The sequence below is a fragment of the Arachis ipaensis genome, chromosome B1 (genome assembly GCF_059453495.1).
Source record: "Arachis ipaensis isolate K30076 ecotype BB chromosome B1, ASM5945349v1, whole genome shotgun sequence".
NCBI lineage: Eukaryota > Viridiplantae > Streptophyta > Magnoliopsida > Fabales > Fabaceae > Arachis > Arachis ipaensis.
In genome coordinates, this window is record NC_142436.1 from 64,807,198 (window position 1) to 64,816,796 (window position 9,599).

The following is a 9,599-nucleotide window of genomic DNA, read 5'->3' on the forward strand; positions in this document are numbered from 1 at the left end:
TCAGAATGGACCATCCTGGACATATTCTATGATGGTCTGTCTGAATTAGCTAAAATGTCATTGGATACCTCTGCAGGTGGATCTATTCACCTAAAGAAAATACCTCCAGAAGCTCAAGAACTCATTAACATGGTTGCTAATAACCAGTTCATGTACACTTCTAAGAGGAATTCTGTAAGTAATGGGACGCCTATGAAGAAGGGAGTTCTTGAAATTGATACTCTGAATGCCATATTGGCTCAGAATAAAATATTGACTCAGCAAGTCAATATGATTTCTCAGAGTCTGAATGGAATGCAAGCTGCATCGAACAGTACTCAAGAGGCATCTTCTGAAGAAGAAGCTTATGATCCTGAGAACCCTGCAATAGCAGAGGTAAATTATATGGGTGAACCATATGGAAACACATATAATCCATCATGGAGAAATTACCCAAATCTCTCATGGAAGGATCAACAAAAGCCTCAACAAGGCTTTAATAATGGTGGAAGAAATAGGTTTAACAATAGTAAACCTTTTCCATCATCCACTCAGCAACAGACAGAGAACTCTGAACAAAATACCTCTAATTTAGCAAACTTAGTCTCTGATCTGTCCAAGGCCACTGTAAGTTTCATGAATGAAACAAGGTCTTCCATTAGAAATTTGGAGGCACAGGTGGGCCAGCTGAGTAAAAGGATCACTGAAATCCCTCCTAGTACTCTCCCAAGCAATACAGAAGAGAATCCAAAAGGAGAGTGCAAGGCCATTGAATTAATTACCATGATCGAACTTGTAAGGGAGGGAGAGGACGTGAATCCCAAGGAGGAAGACCTCCTGGGACGTCCAGTGATCAATAAGGAGTTTCCCTCTGAGGAACCAAAGGAATCTGAGACTCATCTAGAGACCATAGAGATTACATTGAACCTCCTTATGCCATTCATGAGCTCTGATGAGTATTCCTCTTCTGAAGAGAATGAGGATATTACTGAAGAGCAAGCTGCCAAGTTTCTTGGTGCAATCATGAAGCTGAATGCCAAATTATTTGGTATTGAGACTTGGGAAGATGAACCTCCCTTGTTCACCAATGAACTAAGTGATCTGGATCAACTGAGATTGCCTCAGAAGAAACAGGATCCTGGAAAGTTCGTAATACCTTGTACCATAGGCAACATGATCTTTGAAAAGGCTCTGTGTGACCTTGGTTCAGGGATAAACCTCATGCCCCTCTCTGTAATAGAGAAACTGGGAATCTATGGGGTGCAAGCTGCTAAAATCTCATTAGAGATGGCAGACAATTCGAGAAAACAGGCTTACGGACAAGTAGAGGATGTGTTAGTAAAGGTTGAAGGCCTTTACATCCCTGCTGATTTCATAGTCCTAGATACTGGGAAGGATGAGGATGAATCCATCATCCTTGGAATACCCTTCCTAGCCACAGCAAGATCTGTGATTGATGTTGACAGAGGAGAATTAGTCCTTCAATTGAATGAGGACTCCCTTGTGTTTAAAACTTGAGGTCATCCTTCTGTAAACATGGAGAGGAAGCATAAAAAGCTTTTCTCAAAACAGAGTCAACCAGAGCCCCCACAGTCAAACTCTAAGTTTGGTGTTGGGAGGCCACAACCAAACTCTAAGTTTGGTGTTGAACTCCCATATCCAAACTCTAAGTTTGGTGTTGGGATCTCAACAATGCTCTAAACATCTGTGAGGCTCCATGAGAGCCCACTGTCAAGCTATTGACATTAAAGAAGCGCTTGTTGGGAGGCAACCCAATTTTTATTTATCTAATTTTATTTTTCTTGTTCTTTCATGTTTTATTAGGTTCATGATCATGTGGAGTCACAAAATAAATATAAAAATTGAAAACGGAATAAAAAACAGCAGAAGAAAAATCACACCCTGGAGAAAGACCTTACTGGCGTTTAAACGCCAGTAAGAAGCATCTTTTGGGCGTTCAACGCCATAACAGAGCATGGTTCTGGCGCTGAACGCCAGAAATGGGCAGCATCTGGGCGTTTGAACGCCAGAAATGCACCCTGGAGAAGAGCTGACGCTGAATGCCTAGAACAAGCATGGTTCTGGCGTTCAACGCCAGAAATGGGCCACAAATGGGCGTTCAACGCCCAAAACAAGCACCAATCTGGCGCTGAACCCCCAGAGTTGTATGCAAGGGCATTTTGCATGCCTAATTTGGTGCAAGGTTGTAAATCCTTGAACACCTCAGGATCTGTGGACCCCACAGGATCCCCACCTACCTCCACTCACTTCTTCTCACCCCTCTTTCACATAATCCCATAAACACTCTTTCCCAAAACTCTTCACCAATCACCTCAATCTCTCTTCCCTATCACCACTTCACCACTCACATCCATCCACTCTTCCCCACAAACCTACCTCATAAACCCCACATACCTTCAAAATTCAAAATCAATTTCCCACCCAAACCCACCCTATATGGCCGAACCTTACCCCCCTCCCTTCCCTATATAAAGCCCTCCATTCTTCTTCATTTTCACACAAAACAACCCTCTCTTTCCCTTCTTGGCCGAAACACATCTCCCTCTTCTCCTTCATATTTTCGTCTTCTTCTTCATCTATTCTTTCTTCTCTTGTTCGAGGGCGAGCAATATTCTAAGTTTGGTGTGGTAAAAGCATAAGCTTTTTATTTTTTCATTACCATTGATGGCACCCAAGACCGGAGAATCCTCTAGAAAAGGGAACGGGAAGACAAAAGCTTCCACCTCCGAGTCATGGGAGATGAAAAGATTCATCTCCAAAGCTCATCAAGACCACTTCTATGATGTTGTGGCCAAGAAGAAGGTGATCCCCGAAGTCCCTTTCAAGCTCAAGAAGAATGAGTATCCGGAGATCCGACTTGAAATCCAAAGAAGAGGTTGGGAAGTTCTAACAAACCCCATCCAACAAGTCGGCATTCTAATGGTTCAAGAGTTCTATGCCAATGCATGGATCACTAGGAACCATGATCAAAGTAAGAACCCAAACCCAAAGAATTATATTACAATGGTTCGGGAGAAATACTTAGATTTTAGTCCGGAAAATGTGAGGTTGGCGTTTAACTTGCCTATGATGCAAGGAGATGCACGCCCCTACACTAGAAGGGTCAACTTTAATCAAAGGTTGGACCAAGTCCTCAGGGACATATGTGTGGAAGGAGCTCAATGGAAGATTGACTCCAAAGGCAAGCCGGTTCAACTAAGAAGACTGGACCTCAAGCCTGTAGCTAGAGGATGGTTAGAGTTCATACAACGCTCCATCATCCCCACCAGCAACCGATCCGAAGTTACTGTGGATCGGGCCATCATGATTCATAGCATCATGATTGGAGAGGAAGTAGCAGTTCATGAAGTCATCTCCCTTGAACTCTACAAAATAGCCGAAAAGTCCTCCCCCATGGCAAGGCTAGCTTTTCCTCATCTTATTTGCCATCTCTGTTACTCAGCTGGAGCTTCCATAGAAGGAGACATTCCCATTGAGGAAGAGAAGCCCATCACTAAGAAAAGGATGGAGCAAGCAAGAGAGCCCATTCATGGAGCTCAAGAGGCGCATGAAGCTCATCACCATGAGATCCCGGAGATGCCTCCAATGCATTTTCCTCCACAAAATTATTGGGAGCAAATCAACACCTCCCTAGGAGAATTAAGTTCCAACATGGGACAACTAAGGGTGGAATATCAATAGCACTCCATCATCCTTCATGAAATAAGAGAAGATCAAAAAGCAATGAGGGAGGAGCAACAAAGACAAGGAAGAGACATATAAGAGCTCAAGGACATCATAGGTTCCTCAAGAAGGAAACGCCACCATCACTAAGGTGGACTCATTCCTTGTTCTTACATTCTCTGTTTTTCGTTTTCTCTATGTTAAGTGCTTATCCATGTTTGTGTCTTTATTACATGATCATTAGTAATTAGTAACTTTGTCTTAAAGTTATGAATGTCCTATGAATCCATCACCTCTCTTAAATGAAAACTGTTTTAATTCAAAAGAACAAGAAGTACATGAGTTTCGAATTTATCCTTGAACTTAGTTTAATTTTATTGATGTGGTGACAATGCTTCTTGTTTTCTGAATGAATGCTTGAACAGTGCATATGTCTTTTGAAGTTGTTGTTTAAGAATGTTAAATATGTTGGCTCTTGAAAGAATGATGACAAGGAGACATGTTATTTGATAATCTGAAAAATCATAAAAATGATTCTTGAAGCAAGAAAAAGCAGCAAAGAACAAAGCTTGCAGAAAAAAAAAGAAAAAAAACATAGCGAAAAAAAAATAAAAAGAAAAAGCAAGCAGAAAAAGCCAAAAGCTCTTAAAACCAAGAGGCAAGAGCAAAAAGCCAATAACCCTTAAAACCAAAAGGCAAGGGCAAATAAAAAGGATCCCAAGGCTTTGAGCATCAGTGGATAGGAGGGCCTAAAGGAATAAAATCCTGGCCTAAGCGGCTAAACCAAGTTGTCCCTAACCATGTGCTTGTGGCGTGTAGGTGTCAAGTGAAAACTTGAGACTGAGCGGTTAAATTCAAGGTCCAAAGAAAAAAAAAGAGTGTGCTTAAGAACCCTGGACACCTCTAATTGGGGACTTTAGCAAAGCTGAGTCACAATCTGAAAAGGTTCACCCAATTATGTGTCTGTGGCATTTATGTATCCGATGGTAATACTGGAAAACAAAGTGCTTAGGGCCACGACCAAGACTCATAAAATAGCTGTGTTCAAGAATCATCATACTGAACTAGGAGAATCAATAACACTATCTGAACTCTGAGTTCCTATAGATGCCAATCATTCTGAACCTCAATGGATAAAGTGAGATGCCAAAACTATTCAAGAGGCAAAAAGCTACAAGTCCCGCTCATTTAATTGGAGCTATGTTTCATTGATAGTTTAGAATTTATAGTATATTCTCTTCTTTTTATCCTATTTGATTTTTAGTTACTTGGGGACAAGCAACAATTTAAGTTTGGTGTTGTGATGAGCGGATAATTTATATACTTTTTGGCATTGTTTTTAGTAGAATCTAGTTACTTTTAGGGATGTTTTCATTAGTTTTTATGTTAAATTCACATTTCTTGACTTTACTATGAGTTTGTGTGTTTTTCTGTGATTTCAGGTATTTTCTGGCTGAAATTGAGGGACTTGAGCAAAAATCAGATTCAGAGGTTGAAGAAGGACTGCTGATGCTGTTGGATTCTGACCTCCCTTCACTCAAAGTGGATTTTCTAGAGCTACAAAACTCAAAATGGCGCGCTTTCAATTGCGTTGGAAAATAGACATCCAGGGCTTTCCGGCAATGTATAATAGTCCATACTTTGGCCAAGTTTAGATGACGTAAAAGGGCGTTGAACGCCAGTTCTACGCTGCTGTCTGGAGTTAAACGCCAGAAACAAGTCACAAACCAGAGTTGAACGCTAGAAATACGTTACAACCTGGCGTTCAACTCCAGAAAGAGCCTCTGCACGTGTAACATTCAAGCTCAGCCCAAGCACATACCAAGTGAGCCCCGGAAGTGGATTTATGCATCAATTACTTACTTCTGTAAACCCTAGTGACTAGTTTAGTATAAATAGAACTTTTTATCATTGTATTCGCAGTCTTGGTTACTCCGGTTCCCCTCTGTGGCCGAGACCAATGAACTCCATTATCACTTATGTATTTTCAACGGTAGAGTTTCTACACTCCATAGATTAAGGTGTGGAGCTCTGTTGTTTCTCAAAGATTAATGCAAAGTACTACTGTTTTTCTATTCAATTCAACTTGTTCCGCTTCTAAGATATTCATTCGCACTTCAACCTGAATGTGATGAACGTGACGATCATCATCATTCCTTATGAACGCGTGCCTGACAACCACTTCCATTCTACCTTAGATTGAATGAGTATCTCTTAGATCTCTTAATCAGAATCTTCGTGGTGTAAGCTAGATTGATGGCGGCATTCATGAGAATCTGGAAAGTCTAAACCTTGTCTGTGGTATTCCGAGTAGGATTCAGGGATTGAATGACTGTGACGAGCTTCAAACTCACGAGTGCTGGGCGTAGTGACAGACGCAAAAGGAGGGTGAATCCTATTCCAGCATGATCGAGAACCTCAGATGATTAGCCGTGCTGTGGCAGAGCATTTGGACCATTTTCACAAGAGGATGGGATGTAGCCATTGACAACGGTGATGCCCTTACATAAAGCCAGCCATGGAAAGGAGTGAGACTGATTAGGTGAAGACACCAGAAAAGCAGAGATTCAGAGGGACAAAAGCATCTTTATACGCTTATCTGAAATTCTCACCAATGAATTGCATAAGTGTTTCTATCCTTATTTTCTATCTATTTATTATTTATGTTCGAAAACTCCATAACTATTTTATATCCGCCTGACTGAGATTTACAAGGTGACCATAGCTTGCTTCATACCAACAATCTCCGTGGGATCGACCTTTACTCGCGTAAGGTTTATTACTTGGACGACCCAGTGCACTTGCTGGTTAGTTGTATCGAAGTTGTGATAAAAAGTTGAGATTACAATTGAGCGTACCATGTTGATGGCGCCATTGATGATCACAATTTTGTGCACCAAGTTTTTGGCGCCGTTGCCGGGGATTGTTCGAGTTTGGACAACTGACGGTTCATCATGTTGCTCAGATTGGGTAATTTTCTTTTTGTTTTATTTTCAAAAAAATTTTTCAAAAATCTTTCAAAAATTTCTCCTTTGTTTTCGAAAAAAATTTTTTTTTTAAAATCAATGTTTTCAAAAATATATTTTTCTTCAGAATTTTTAAGAATGAATTCTAGTGTTTCATGATGATTTGTTGAATCCTGGCTGGCTGTAAGCCATATCTAATCTTTTGGACTGGGGTTTCAACTTATCATCACAAGAGCTTGTTGATTCTCACACACTTAGTTGCTCTATACATGAAAAGTATAAATATCTTCTAAAGCTTGGCTGGCTAGTAAGCCATGCCTAACCCTCAGATTGGAGCTTTAGACTAAGAGTACAAGATTCTTGGAATTCATATTAAAAATTTTGGAATCCTTATTTTTCTTTTTCAAATTAATTTTCGAAAAATACCAAAAAAAATTAGAAAATCATAAAAATCAAAAATATTTTGTATTTCTTGTTTGAATCTTGAGTCAGATTTAAAGTTTGGTGTCAATTGCATGTTCATCTTGCATTTTTCGAAAAATTCATGCATTCATGGTGTTCTTCATGATCTTCAAGTTGTTCTTGGTAAGTCTTCTTGTTTGATCTTGATGTTTTCTTGTTTTGCATCTTTTCTTGTTTTTCATATGCATTCTTGCATCCATAGAGTCTAAACATGAAAGATTTCTAAGTTTGGTGTCTTGCATGTTTTCTTTGCATATAAAAATTTTCAAAAATATGTTCTTGGTGTTCATCTTGACATTCAAAGTGTTCTTGGTGTTCATCTTGACATTCATAGCATTCTTGCATGCATTCATGTTTTGATCTAAAAAATTTTCATGCATTGCATCATTTTGTTGTTTTCTCTCTCATCATAAAAAATTCAAAAATCAAAAAAATATCTTTCCCTTTTTCACTCATAAATTTCGAAAATTTGAGTTGAATTTTTCAAAACTTTTTAAAATCTAGTTGTTTTTATAAGTCAAATCAAATTTTCAATTTAAAAATCTTATCTTTTTCAAAATCTTTTTCAAAAATCAAATCTTTTTCATTTTTCTTTTTTTATTTTCGAAAATTATAAAAATATTTTTCAAAAATCTTTTTCTTACTTTTATCTCATAATTTTCGAAAATATCCTCATCAATTAATGTTTTGATTCAAAAATTTCAAGTTTGTTACTTGCTTGTTAAGAAAGATTCAAACTTTGAGTTCTAGAATCATATCTTGTGATTTCTTGTGAATCAAGTCATTAATTGTGATTTTAAAAATCAAATCTTTTTCAAAACTAATTTCAATCATATCTTTTCAAAAATATCTTTCTATCTTTTCTTTTTCAAAATCTTATCTTTTTCAAAAATTTGATTTTAAAATATTTTTTCTAACTTCCTATCTTCTTATCTTTTCAAAATTGATTTTCAAATTTGTTTCAACTAACTAACTAACTTTTTGTTTGTTTCTTATCTTTTTCAAAACTACCTAACTAACTCTCTCTCTCTCTAATTTTCGAAAATATCTTCCCTCTTTTTCAAAATTTCTTTTTAATTAACTAATTATTTTAATTTTTTATTTTAATTTTCGAAAAAATTATTAACCTTTTTCAAAAACTATTTTTGAAAATCACTAACTCTTTTTCAAAAATTATTTTCGAAAATTCTCTTTCTCTCTTTTTTTCTTCTTTTCTTCTACTCACACAGGGACCTCTATACTATGGTAAAAAGGACCCCTATTATTATTATTTTTCTGTCCCTCTTTTTCATATGAGCAGGAGCAAGGACAAGAACATTCTTGTTGAAGTAGATCCAGAACCTGAAAGGACTCTGAAGAGGAAACTAAGAGAAGCTAAATTACAACAATCCAGCAAGCACCTTTCAGAAATTTTCGAACAGGAAGAGGAGATGGCAGCCGAAAATAATAATAATGCAAAGAGGATGCTTGGTGACTTTACTGCACCTAATTCCAATTTACATGGAAGAAGCATCTCCATTCCTGCCATTGGAGCAAACAATTTTGAGCTGAAACCTCAATTAGTTTCTCTGATGCAGCAGAACTGCAAGTTTTATGGACTTCCATCTGAAGATCCTTTTCAGTTCTTAACTGAATTCTTGCAGATATGTGATACTGTTAAGACTAATGGAGTAGATCCTGAAGTCTACAGGCTCATGCTTTTCCCTTTTGCTGTAAGAGACAGAGCTAGAGTATGGTTGGACTCTCAACCTAAGGATAGCCTAAACTCTTGGGATAAGCTGGTCAAGGATTTCTTAGCCAGGTTCTTTCCTCCTCAAAAGCTGAGTAAGCTTAGAGTGGATGTTCAGACCTTTAGACAGAAAGAAGGTGAATCCCTCTATGAAGCTTGGGAGAGATACAAAGGACTGACCAAAAAGTGTCCTTCTGACATGCTTTCAGAATGGACCATCCTGGACATATTCTATGATGGTCTGTCTGAATTAGCTAAAATGTCATTGGATACCACTGCAAGTGGATCCATTCACCTAAAGAAAACACCTGCAGAAGCTCAAGAACTCATTGACATGGTTGCTAATAACCAGTTCATGTACACTTCTGAGAGGAATCCTGTAAGTAATGGGATGCCTATGAAGAAGGGAGTTCTTGAAATTGATACTCTGAATGCCATATTGGCTGAGAATAAAATATTGACTCAGCAAGTCAATATGATTTCTCAGAGTCTGAATGGAATGCAAGCTGCATCCAACAGTACTCAGGCATCTTCTGAAGAAGAAGCTTATGATCCTGAGAACCCTGCAATAGCAGAGGTAAATTATATGGGTGAACCATATGGAAATACATATAATCCATCATGGAGAAATCACCCAAATCTCTCATGGAAGGATCAACAAAAGCCTCAACAAGGCTTTAATAATGGTGGAAGAAATAGGTTTAACAATAGTAAACTTTTTCCATCATCCACTCAGCAACAGACAGAGAACTCTGAACAAAATACCTCTAATTTAGCAA

The 9,599-nt window shown here is 38.1% G+C and overlaps 1 non-coding gene across 1 annotated transcript; it reads right to left on the reverse strand.

The window, feature by feature from the left end:
- Positions 1-8,917: 8,917 nt before the first annotated feature.
- On the reverse strand, positions 8,918-9,025 carry LOC148576856 (small nucleolar RNA R71). Its single transcript, XR_015904468.1, has one exon. It is a non-coding gene; the product is annotated as a small nucleolar RNA R71 (small nucleolar RNA).
- Positions 9,026-9,599: the final 574 nt, after the last annotated feature.